Source organism: Artemia sp. Qi Xiang Cuo, chromosome 20, assembly GCF_049724085.1.
Source record: "Artemia sp. Qi Xiang Cuo chromosome 20, ASM4972408v1, whole genome shotgun sequence".
NCBI lineage: Eukaryota > Metazoa > Arthropoda > Branchiopoda > Anostraca > Artemiidae > Artemia > Artemia sp. Qi Xiang Cuo.
The window spans coordinates 63,190-76,814 of NC_142813.1; the positions used below are offsets into that span (position 1 = coordinate 63,190).

The window sequence follows — 13,625 nt, forward strand, 5'->3', positions numbered from 1 at the left end:
GAGGCATAATTATTTTAGTTACTTCACCTTTGGACTATTTGGGACATAATGGCTATCTCAAAATTTTGATCGCATGTATTTGGAGAAAAGATGGCGTGGATGGGGGAGGGCTTGGTGCCCTCCAATCACATTTGACTCTTAAAAAGGGAACTAGAGCTTATGGTTTCAAATTTAATGAGCCCCCTCTGAAATTTATGAAACCATCCCTTGCATGGGAAGCACCTCTGGGGGAAAAATCATAACCCAATATTGAAGGTATTTAAGATTTATTCATTCATTGGTATTTGCACCTGTTTTCTTTATATTTGCTAGGATTATTAGTTTTATATAGTAAAGAACGAGCTTTAAATGATAGTTGTACCTATAGCTGCAATCAAGTAAAAGACAAACCAAAGCCCATAGTAACTAAAAGTTTAAAACATGTTTTAAAAAATCATAATTGCTGTAGTTGGCACAACCTAGTGAAAGGCAAACCAGAGCCCATAGTAACCAAAAAGTGAAAAAACACGTATTGAATACAGTAATAAGGGAACAAAATTTAGGCCATAGTAACTGAAATGCTAAAATAAATAATCAAATGCATGATGATGCAACACATATAAATAGGATATATAATAGTTTATACTTTGAAGAATATTTGACAATATTTCTGCTTATTTTTAGTTTAGTTTGGCTCTTTACTTTTCCTTAAAAAATTTTCTCCGCAGGTTTTAAATTGAATATTACTATCTGTAAGTAATTAAATAATAAAAAAAAACTGGTCTTGCAGCTGAAAGTAAGGAGCAATATAAAACATTAAAACGAACAGAAAAGCGTATCGGAAAGTAAAATTTGAGAGAGTCAAACAAAATAGCAAGAAGTGTCATCACAATGATGAAGATTAGAACACCTGACCTTAGGCCCAGCGAGGTTTGATGAAGTTTCGATCAATGGTTCTCCAGGGCAAACACCCAGCGCACTTCCGCTGCGCTAAGCTGCTCGCGTTAGAGAATGGGATTAAAACAATTTATGATACGGTAAAGTTTTGCTCAATTCAGAATTTTATAGTAAAGAACGAGCTCTAAATGATTGATGTAGCTGTAGATGCAATCAAGTAAAAGACAAACTGAAGCCCATACTAACTAAAAGTTTAAAACATGTTTTGAAAAATCATAACTGCAGCAGTTGCCACAACCTAGTGAAAGGCAAACCAGAGCCGAAACAATCCACTATTTTAAATAGGGCCCAATGATGAATTTTAAATGTCTCGTTTTTGTCTTGAACAACATCAAATTCTCTACTTTTCCCTTTCAAATTCAAAATCTGTGACAAATAAAAGGGGCCAGAATTAAAAATACTTTTCAAAGTTTGGAAAGGGGTCCACGAGAACGCAGCCACCACTACCAGAGTTACGCTTTTAAGTTACCCCCATTTGGGATAATCACAGGGTTCAACCATTCCAACGTGCAATGGAAAGGCCTCACCCTAGGAGCGCCTCCTTTATGATCTAGGCAGCTTCTCAGCCAGGTAAGTAGGATTAGATAAAAATCTAACATTTTACTAATATATTTCGACATAAATCTGGCTGCTTTGAAGGCCACTCAGAAGGTCCAATTAATGAAAAAGATGCACGTGTACATAAATTTTTGACATCATTGAATCAAGTCTCTACATTATTTTTGAAAATAGTAATGTACAATTTCATTTTCATAGGCAAACGTTTTGATCGTTTGAATACAAATTTACCTTTTTGAGAAAAAATAATCTGGGATTTCTCAATCTCATTAGTCATTCTCATAGTCAATCTCATTAGTCAATCTCATAGTCATTACTACTGCTACTGCTAGCAACTCACCTCAGAACCAAGCCGTCTAAGGCCAAAAACAATCACTTTAGTAATTCTATCGAATCTTGGTTCAATTTAGATTTCAGTAGTTAATAATTACGGCCTATTTCCCAAAAAAAATTCCATGGGGACTTTAATCCAGCTTGAGCACTTTAATTATGGCAAGTGATTATTGGCTTTTTCACCATCAACTTTTGTAAACTATATATAATTTCAAAAAAAAAAATTCAGCCCCTTTTCAATGAAAATACCACTAATTTTTTTTCTTGAATCCAAGAAAGGGAATGCAGAAAACATCTTATAGAAAAAATCACTTCCCAGATTAAAATCATTGGTATTCATTTATGATATCCGGGTTGCAGCAGTAGCTAGCAGCCTAGTAAGAGATGACCACGTCCCATGCTAAGAGATAAAATAACCCAAAACTCCTAAAAATAATGTTGGATAGAAGCACAAAGTATACTATTAGAACTGCCTTGTTTTAAAATTTTACATAGGAAACTTACAGTCTCTTGACTTGAACAAAAAAGAAAATATGCTTGCTTGAAGAACAAGAAAAATGGCTTGACCTACGATATTCGACATCGACGGCATCTTTTTTCCGTTTTTTCCTCTCGGCTATCTGGGCACTGGCAAAATCACTGGGAGCTGTTTAATAGCTCGTTTTAAAGGGAATTGCTATATCTAGTTTCTTTTGTAATTAAAAAACAAATAGCTTTTAAAATAGTATCACTTTTTACAAAAAAATTGCATTTTCATGTAGAAACTTGATGAATGAAGCCATAATCGTAGGTTATTATTGTATCTGACTTAATAAGTAAATACAATATTTATACACGATTATCTTTCAACAAGGTATCCGGGTTGCAGTGGCAGCTTGCAACCTAGTAAGAAGTGACCACGTCCCATACTAAGAGATACAATAACCCATAGCTCCTAAAAATAGGGTCAGATCGAATCACAAAGTAAATTATTAGAACTGCCTTTTCGAAACTCTTACATAGGAAACTTACAGTCTCTTGGCTTAAACAGCAAAGAAAATATGTTATCTTTAAAAACAAGAAAATTTGCTTTAACTGCTATACTCTGCATCGACAGCATTTTCTCCCTCAGCATTTTCGCATCGACAGTATTTTTTCATTCTCCTCAGCTAACTGGGCACTGATAAATTGTAGAGAGATGTTTAATGGCTCATTCTAAAGGAAATTACTATAGCTAGTGCCTTTTGTAATTAAAAACAAAAAAGTTTTAAAAATAGAATCATTTTTTATAAAAAAAACTACATTTTCGTGTACAAGTTTGATGAACGTAAGCTAAACGTAATAAAATCAAGAAAAATATCAGAGCCGAGCAATCCAAATAAATTGACGAGAATCTTCAGAGAAGCTTCAGAGGTTGTTGGATCGAAACCTAACCAAAGAACGCTAGACCCTAGGCCCAGCGAGGTTCGAAGACATTTCGATCCATCCTTCTCCAGGGCAAATGCCCAACGCACTTCCGCTGCGCTAAGCTGCTAACACTAGCGAATGCGATTTAAATAGTTTTTGATGTATTATACGGGATTTTCTTTCCAAATCTACAATTTTCCGAGTTGCAGCGGTAGATAGCAACCTAGTAAGAGACGATCACGTCCAATGTTAAGAAATATAAAAACCTATAGCTCCTAAAAAAGGAGTCAGATCAAAACAAAAATACACCATTAGAACCGCTTTGTCCAAAATCCCTGTATAGGAAACTTTCTGTCCCTTGGCTTGAACAGCAAGAGACATATATTAGCTTGAAAATAAAGAAAACTGGCAGCTACTACAACATTCTTCCTAAACGGCGTATTTTTTTTTCTTTTTTCTTTCTTGTTTTCCACAGATAGCTTGGCACTGGAACATCGTAGAGAGTTGTTCAATGGCTCATTTTAAAGGATATTAAATGGGTTAAAAATCTGTTGTAACTAAAATAAATTATTTCTAAGAGAGAATGAATTTTTCCACTAAAAATTGTATTTTTGATGTCTTTTCATACTGCAGTCTTTTCAAAGATATTTGACTTTTGTACATAAATCATAATCGTATTCGGGTTGCAGCAGTAGCTAGCAACCTAGTAAGAGACGATCACGTCCAATGTTAAGAAATATAAGAACCCATAACTCCTAAAAAAGGAGTCAGATCAAAACAAAAAGTACACCTTTAGAACCATCTTGTCTAAAACCCCCTGTATATGAAACTTTCTGTCCCTTGGCTTAAACAGTAAGGGAAATATATTAGCTTGAAAATCAAGAAAAGTGGCAGCTAGTACAACATTCTGCCTAAACAGTGTATTTTTTTATTTTTTTCTTTTTTCTTTCTTGTTTTCCACAGATAGCTTGGCACTGGAACATCGTAGAGAGTTGTTCAATGGCTCATTTTAAAGAAAATTAATTGGGTTAAAAATCTTTTGTAATTAAAATAATTTATTTCGAAGAGAGAATGAATTTTTACACTAAAAACTGCATTTTTGATGTCTTCTCATACTGCAGTCTTTTCAAAGATATTTGATTTTTTTACATAATATAATAAAGAACAACCTCTTGACTATACTAAATTTTATACGCCACTTAATTATAGTATAGATGAGTAATTCAACAGGTAGCTTGGCACTGGAACATCGTAGAGAGTTGTTCAATGGCTCAATTTAAAGGAACTTAATGGAGTTAAAAACCTTTTGTAATTAAAACAAATCATTTTTATTACATGAAGAAATTTTAATTTTATTCCTTAAGAAATCATCATAAGTAAAAATTTCCCATACGGAAATTGAAGTCAAGCCACCTGGGTGAGAGCTATCCCAAGCTCTACCCCATATAGGATATATTAAAATATCCGATTAAATGAAGTTTATGTTAAAGAACAAATTATAAACCTAGTTAGCTGTCTGATTATTTGAGGATCGTCTCTCACTGTTCCAAAGAAGAAAAAGGCATAGGCTTTTTCCTGTTTGTAATTTATAATCCGGGTTTAATCGGTAGTTATAGTTAAGAACGGACTCAGGCCCAAAGAAACTGAACCCTGTGGTTCATTCATATTATCTTCCCTATTTTAGCTAGGATGTAATTACATTAAACCATATTAAGTGAAACATTTACATAAAGGATCGACATAGTTCATCATAAAATGTGTCAGTAAAGAGGATCTCATGTATATAAAAGAACATCTGGGTTGCAGCGGTAGCTAGCAACCTAGTAAGAGACGATCACGTCCAATGTTAAGAAATATAAAAACCCATAACTCCCATAACTTTCTATCCCTTGGCTTGAACAGCAAGGGAAATATATTGGCTTGAAAATCAAGAAAAGTGGCAGCTTCTACAACATTCTGCCTAAACGGCATCTTTTTTTCTTTCTTTCTTTTCCACAGATAGCTTGACACGGGAGTAGAGAGTTGTTCAATGACTCATTTTAAAGAAACTCTCTCGATCTAGTGCCATTTGTACTTAGTTTTTTTTTAAATAGAATTTATTTTTTACAAAAAACTTAATTTTTTATGTACAATATTGATCAATGACGTCATAGTCGTTAGATGTAGTTAGTACATATAGGCTCGATCATCGAGTAAAGCTGAAACTAAGTAAAGGACAGCTATGCCTCCATATATTCACAGCAATGTCTAATATTTCCCATTACATCTGTAAACTGTTCCACAGTTGCCGGTCCATACCTTGGAAGGTTTTCATTAAACATGCAACATTTCTTTTGGATATTACTATGAAGTTTTGCGAAAGCACTTCTAGACGACTTTTCAACAAATCCGCTCTTTCAGAGAGAATTTTAATCTGTAATTTTGAATATTTTTCGTCATCCCGGTAAAAAATTCGTGAAATGTTTCTCAATTTACAAAGATCAGCTTGCATTGTTGCCATCTTTTTTTACTTCTGAATATAATTTTTAATTTGTCCTTATGCGTTCTTTGCAGCTTGTGTAAACTAAAAAAATATCCATGGTATCCGAGCAATAGTTTGAATCTTTCAATTCAAGCTAGAAAAATACCTAAAAATTTTAAAATTAGTTTTATTTTTGGTTAGGTTCTAACTACCCGACGTGTGATTTAATATGTATTTCCAGACCGAAAAAATTCAATTTTTTTATATATTTTATTTTTCAATTTAGAATCGCTAAAGTTATTATGTAAACTGCAAAAATATTTATGATATCTGAGCAATAACTTTAAACTTTTCATTCAAACTAAAAAAGTACCTGAAAATTAAAAAAATTGTTTTTTTTGTTAGGTTATGGGTACTTGATACGAGACTTAAGAAATGTTAATTAGATAAGAAAATTATTTATTGTTTAGTAATAAGATGCCTTCTAAGCGAGTTATACGTAATTTAAAAAACAGAACTACACATTAAAACAGAGATAGCATCTCGAAAAGAGAAAAGCAAAGGTATTCAACCGACCAGGCATATCGAGAAGTTAAAATTGAGAGAGCCAAACAAAACAGCAAGGAGTGTTATCACAATGATGAAGTTTATAGACATGCAAAAATTGAGACAGCCAAACAAAAGAGCAAGGAACAGTATGATAATAATAAAGATTACCGAAACAAACATAATAAAACAGTTGCTACCAGATTAATGGATAGATACTAGGGCGACAAAAGCTATAATGAAAAAAATTAAAACCTCTATGAGGCTTTACCAAAGAACGCATAAGGACAAAGTTAAAAATGACATTCAGTTGTCCAAGGAGATGGCAAAAATGCATACCGATCTTCGTAAATTGAGAAACATTTTACGAATGTTTTACCAGGATTACGAAAAGTATTCAAAATTACAGATTAAAATTCTCTTTGAAAGAGCGGATGCTGTTGAAAAGTTGGCAAGAAATGCTCTGAAAAAACTTCATAGCAATATCCCAAAGAAATTTTGTCAGTTTAATGAAAAACTTCCAAGCTACGGACTGGCAACATTGGATCAGTTTATAGATGCAATTGAAAATTCTAGACAACACAGTGAATATACGGAGGTGTACTTCATACAAAATTCTTATATTAATTTTGGAAGGAGCAATTGCAGTTTATGTAGCAGTAATAAAAATATATATACAAGTATACCTATGAACAGCAAAGGAAAAGCAATGTTTTTCAATTATGGCGGAAACGAGCCTGTTAGTGTTTTAGTATATGTCATTGTAAGATTCCTCCTTAATAAAAAAGTATTTCTAACTGTGTTTTAAACAGTTTTTTAGTTCTACTGAATATTTGGCAAAAAATGCTCTTTGTTGTAGAACAAGCTGTCCTGAAAATTACAAGACAACTATTGAAAAATGCTCTGAAACTATATCTGACATCCGGGTTGCAGCGGTAGCTAGCAACCTAGTAAGAGACGATCACGTCCAATGCTAAGAAATATAAAAACCCCTAACTCCTAAAAGAAGAGTCAGATCAAAACAAAAAGTACACCATTAGAACCGCCTTATCCGAAACCCCTGTATAGTAAACTTTCTGTCCCTTGGCTTGAACAGCAAGGGAAATATATTGGCTTGAAAATCAAGAAAAGTGGCAGCTACTACAACATTCTGCCTAAACGGGATATTTTTTTTTTCTTTTTTCTTTGTTTCCAGAGATAGCTTGGCACTGGAACATCGTAGATAGTTGTTCAATAGCTCAATTTAAAGGAAATTAATTGGGTTAAAAATCTATAGTAACTAAAATAAATTATTTCTAAAAGAGAATGAATTTTCCCACCAAAAACTGCATTTTTGATGTCTTTTCACACTGCAGTCTTTCAAACATAATACCAGCGGTAAGATTTGAACCCACGCCTCGGAAGAGACTGGTGGCTAACACCAGTGCCTAGGACCACTCGGCCAGGCTGCCTCTCATAAATAATATATATGTGAATTTGGGTTGCGGCAGTAGCTAGCAGCCTAGTAAGAGACGTTCTGTCCAATGCTAAGAAATATAAAAACCCAAAACTCCTAAAAATAGAGTCAAATCAAAACAAAAGTACATCATTAGAACTACCTTGTCTGAAACCCTACTAGATAAATAATGAATGTCATCATAGTTTTATATTAGAGCTATGACGTGATTAGAAAAACACGAAATTATGTTGTTGTTTCTGAAGACATCATGAAATAATACCATTGCGCCATGACGTCATGAAATAAAATCATTACGTCGTGACGTCATAATTACTATATAAGAAACGTCAAAACTTTAAATGGTCTCATTCGTGAATACATAATGGTTAGATCAAAGCAAGCAACACGCAAGTTGAAAAAACTGTACTACGAAAAAAACAGAGATAGTATCTCGAAAATAAAAAAGCAAAGGTATTCAACCGATCAGGCGTATCGAGAAGTAATCAAACAAAACAGCAAGATGTGTTATCATAATGACGAAGATTATAGATATGCAAAAATTGAGACAGTCAAACAAAAGATCAAGGAGCGTAATCACAATGATGAAGATTACCGAATCAAATATAAGAAAAAAGCAAAGGTATTCAACCGACCAGGTGTATCGAGAAGTAAAAATTGAGACAGCCAAACAAAAAATCAAGGAGCGTTATCAAAATGATATACTCTACAGAGAAGCAACAATTGAGCTGGCTAGACAAAAGATCAAGGAGCGTTATCACAATGATGAAGATTACCGAAAAATATATAAGAAAAAAGTTGCTACCAGAATAATGGGTAGATACTGGGGTGACAAAAGCTATAATGAAAAAATTAAATTCTCTGCGAGGTTGTACCGAAGAACACATAAGGACAAAGGGAAAAATCACATTTAGAAATACAAGAAGATGGAAAAAATGCAGGCTGATCTTCGTAAATTGAGAAAAATTTTACGCATGTTTTACCAGGACCACGAAAAGTATTCAAAATTACAGATTAAAATTCTCTTTGAAAGAGCGGATGCTGTTGAAAAGTCGGCTGGAAATGCTTTGGCAAAGCTTCATAGTAATATCCAAAAGAAATGTTGTCAGTTTAATAAAAAGCTTCCATGGTATGGATTGGCAACTGCGGAACAGTTTATAGATGCAATGGAAAATGTTCGACAACACAGTGAATATACGGAGGCCTACTTCTTAGAAAATTCGTATATTAATTTTGGAAGGAGCAATTGCAGCTTGTGTAGCAGCATAAAAATATATATACAAGCATACCTATCAACAGCGAATGAAAAGCAATGTTTTTCAATTATGGCGAAAACGAGCCTGTTAGGGTTATTAGTATATGTGTTTGTAAGACTAATGATTTAGAACAAATTCATGGAACACCGACTCAAGAAAAAAGTATTTCTAACTGTGTTTTAAGCAGTTCTTTTAGTTCTACTGAATATTTGGCAATAAATGCTCTGTGTAGTAGAACAAACTGTCCTGGAAAGTATGAGACAACTATTGAAAAATGCTCTGAAACTAGATCTGACAAGGAAATTATGATGGCTGGAGTCACCTATAACAATCTGAGTAAACATTCAAAACCAAAAATTGGGCAGCAGATTACTTGGCAATGTCACCCTGATATCTGCAAGCTCTATCCGACGGATATTGAATTATGTCAAATTCTTTTTGATATCCTTGAAAATAATATAGCAATAAAATTTTAACTGACAAAGTGGTTAATTTCTACCTTGACGAATTGGATTATTGTGAAATTAATTACAGGGACACAAGAAAGCATGGGCATTCGTTATACTGTAGCCCAAATGAGGGATGTCAGAGCTATTTGCGTTGTCTAAGGGCACTAGCTCCACATTTTCCTGTCTTGACCTGTTTCATTAATAGCGTATATAAGGCAGTATCAAAATCTAAGATTATACAACATATTAATCTACTAAAAGTCGAGGGATCGTCCAAGGAATTAAGTCATTATTTAGAAGAGTGTCAAGTAGACTCTATCGTAATAGTCAAGACGTCATCTACGGTGATAGCAATAATAGAGTTTCTGTGGATGAAAATACAATAATAAAATTATTTGGTGAGAGCCTTGATAAGGTAGCTAACATCAGGGATGTATACCCCGCAATGCATTGTGACAGTTGCGAGCAGATAAAGACAAAATACCAAGTAAAGAGTCTAAGATCCCTTTCAAATAAGAAAGGTTTTGATGTACTCTTGGCCACGATTTTAGAACACCTCCAACAGGACATACCCAAAGATGACAGAGAACAGCTAATTCATTGTACAGGTTGGAAAGAGGATGTCATAGATTCATTCTCTGTCCGTGATTACTGTGCTGGGAAAATGTTGAAAAGTCAGGAGAATGTCTGATCAGTATTAAATAACCTTCATATCGACTGTACACCGGAATGCATAAAGTGTTTAAATAATTTTGAAATGGCAATGATTTGATTTGTAATGCCTTGTCATACGATCGTCAGATTAGGGCAAGTAACTGCATTGAAGAGACCTAGAACAGAACTTGTTGACGCTCTTAAGGGTAGAATAGTATATCTACCTGTTGAATTGCAAGCAAATGCAGAAATTCAGCCTGAAAAACTTCTTAACATTGATAGTTTTGTAGTCATTGTCAATGGTGAGCCTACTTATAACAAGAATGTTTGGACTGCACTAATAGATTTGAGAAAAGTTCATGAAGCACTGTTGTGGTTAAGAGAGAACAACAGTCTCTATAAAACAATACGTGCATACACCCTAGAAGATTTAAATAAAATACTGGAAGTGCGTCTTGCTGAAAAAGCGCTTGGTGTTGATAATTTACCTGAAATACCGGAAGCTGCAATCCTTCAAAAACTGACAGAAAGCGCAAAATCTACATTGGTTGAACATTTGTCTGTCCAGCCTCTCAATTCAGCGGTTCCAAAAGACTTCATAGAAGATTTTAAGCATATGAAAGATCTTGGTACTGACCAATTTCAAATCAAGAAACTAAAAGGTGAGAGCGAAGACTTATTTCAGGAAGAACTTAATCTAAAAGTGTTTCCAAATCTTTTCCCGAAAGGCAAATATGGCTTGCGTGACAAGGAAAGACCTTTTCGGATTAGGAATGCAGAATATTTTAAATCAAGGCTTCTTAGCAGACATACTAAGTTTCGTCTTGACAAACAGTTTCTTTTTCACAGCTTCCAATTGCAAGAATTCTCTTACATGTATAATAGCGACGGTCATATGTTGCGGACTGGGAAACCAAATCAAAATGCTCGTCAATTTATAAACAGGCTTCATTCCCGTGATGGAGAGATGGAAGCGACTTTGTTTTCTGTTCAGTCAAAAATCAGAGGATATCAGCAGTATTTTCAATCTCTTTCCTATAAAGTAAAGTCAATGATTGAGCAATTGGGTCCACCGACTTTGTTTCTGACAGTTTCATGTGCTGAGTGGTACTCTCCTGAATTTATTGACTATTTACGGACTGTCCATAAGAACTTACCTGGTGTAGCAAAAATGATCCCAGCAGAGTTAACGTGTCTAGATCCAGTTGCAGTTTCCATGCACTTTGACAAAAAATGGACACCTATATTTAATGAGCTAATTTTTTTCAAAGACAAATCCTTTGTTTGGTAAAATTAAGGATCATTTCTGGCGTATTGAGTATCAGAAACGAGGTGCGCCTCATGTACACTGTGTGTTGTGGATTGAAGATGCTCCTATTATTGGGAAATCAACAGCATCTGAAGTGATTCAGTATATTAATAGTATTATAGCTAGTGAAATACCAAATAGATTGACTAGTCCAACTCTTCAAAAAATGGTCAAAGACCATCAAGTGCACCACTGTAATAAATACTGTCAAAGAAAATATAAGAAAAAAAGAGGAAGATGGGTTACGTATTGTAAGTTTGGCTTTCCTCGTCCTACAAAGGAACAAACAGAATTATATGACATCCTTGACTGCTTGGCTCATGGCACAGACCGTAAAAAGCCAAGAAAAAAAATATATCATCTGCTTCGAGGAGATGACGAGCGTTATATAAATGACTATTCTCCTGCGTTACTTATTGCTAATCAAGCAAACATTGATGTTCAATATATTGTTTACATAAAGGATCGACACAGTTCACCATAAAATGTGTCAGTCAAGAGGATCTCATGTAGTAGATATTAATAGAAGTTTTGTTTAGACTTTAAAAAGACAAATGTATAAAAACTGTCTTCTGCAGGATTTGAACTTGTGACTTTGGAGCTGAATTCCACCAAGCTATCCACTGCGCCGTGTAGGCTTGTAAGAATACAATTTTAAAATAGTTTATAATTACTCAATTCACAAGTCAAACTTGTTGTTAAAACCCATAAAGAATTACTGCATTTTACATACCTATACATAAATTCCTTTTATACTGTTAAAGATAATACTTGCTACTAAAATGTTAAGGAAAAAGGCAGTATTTCTTAAAACTATGTGACGTCATAACCAGATGTTACAATCATCATGGTTGCAGGTGTAGGTGCAACCAAGTAAAGGACGAACTACAGCCCATAGTAAGGTGTCTAATTACTCTGCCATGGTTTTACAGTAAAGAAAAAACTTCTAGCCCATAGTAACTAAAATACGATCATAATCGTATGTTGTGCACAGGCCGTCTCTTACTATTTCAATTAAGAAAAAGCCATAGGCTTTTTCTTGTTTGTAATCCGGGTTGCAGCGGTGGCTAGCAACCTAGTAAGAGACGATCACGTCCAATGTTAAGAAATATAAAAACCCATAGTTCCTAACAGAGGAGTCAGATCAAAACAAAAAGTAAACCATTAGAACCGCCTTGTCCGAAACCTCTATAAAGCAAACTTACCGCCCTTTGGCTTGAATAACAAAGAAAATATATTGGCTTGAAAATCAAGCAAATTGACTTTTACCACGTTATTCTCCACAAACGGGATATTTTTTTTCTCTTTTCTTTCTTTTCAGACATAGCTTGGCACTGGAACATCGTAGAGAGTTGTTCAATGGCGCATTTTAAAGGAAATTAGTTGGGTTAAAAACCTTTTGTAACTAAAATAAATTATTTCTAAAAGAGAATAAATTTTTCCACCAAAAACTGCATTTTCGATGTCTTTTCACACTGCGGTATTTCAAACATTATACCAGCGGTAAGATTTGAACCCACGCCTCCGAAGAGACTGGTGGCTAACACCAGTGTCTTGGACCACTCGGCCAGGCTGCCTCTCATAAATAATATATATGTGAATCTGGGTTGCAGCAGTAGCTAGCAACCTAGTAAGAGACGATCAGTCCAATGCTAAGAAATATAACAAAACTCCTAAAAATAGGGTCAGATCAAAACAAAAGTACATCATTAGAACTACCTTGTCTGAAACCCTACTAGATAAATAATTAATGTCGTGATAGTTTTATATTAGAGCTATGACGTGAATAGAAAAACACGATATTATGTTGTGGTTTCCGAAGACGTCATGAAATAATATCATTGCGCTATGACGTCAATAAAATCATTACGCCGTGACGTCATAATTACTATATAAGAAGCGTCAGAACTGTAAATGTTCTCATTCATAATTACATAATGGTTTCAATCAAGCAAGCTGCACACCAGTTAAAAACACAGTACTACACAAACAACAGAGATAGTTTCTTGAAAAGAGAAAAGCAAAGGTATTCAACCGACCAGGCGTATCGAGAAGTAAAATTGAGAGAGCAAAACAAAACAGCAAGATGTGTTATCAAAATGATGAAGATTATAGACATGCAAAAATTGAGACAGCCAAACAAAAGTTCAAGGATAGTTATCACAATGATGAAGATTACCGCATAAAATATAAGAAAAACCAAAAGCAAAGGTATTCAACCGTCCAGGTGTATCGAGAAGTAAAAATTGAGACAGCCAAACAAAAGATCAAGGAGCGTTAC

General features: G+C 34.3%; 1 non-coding gene across 1 annotated transcript; it reads right to left on the minus strand.

Moving 5' to 3' along the window:
• Positions 1-1,352: 1,352 nt before the first annotated feature.
• LOC148939741 (U1 spliceosomal RNA) lies at positions 1,353-1,514 on the minus strand. Its single transcript, XR_016143493.1, has one exon. It is a non-coding gene; the product is annotated as a U1 spliceosomal RNA (small nuclear RNA).
• Positions 1,515-13,625: the final 12,111 nt, after the last annotated feature.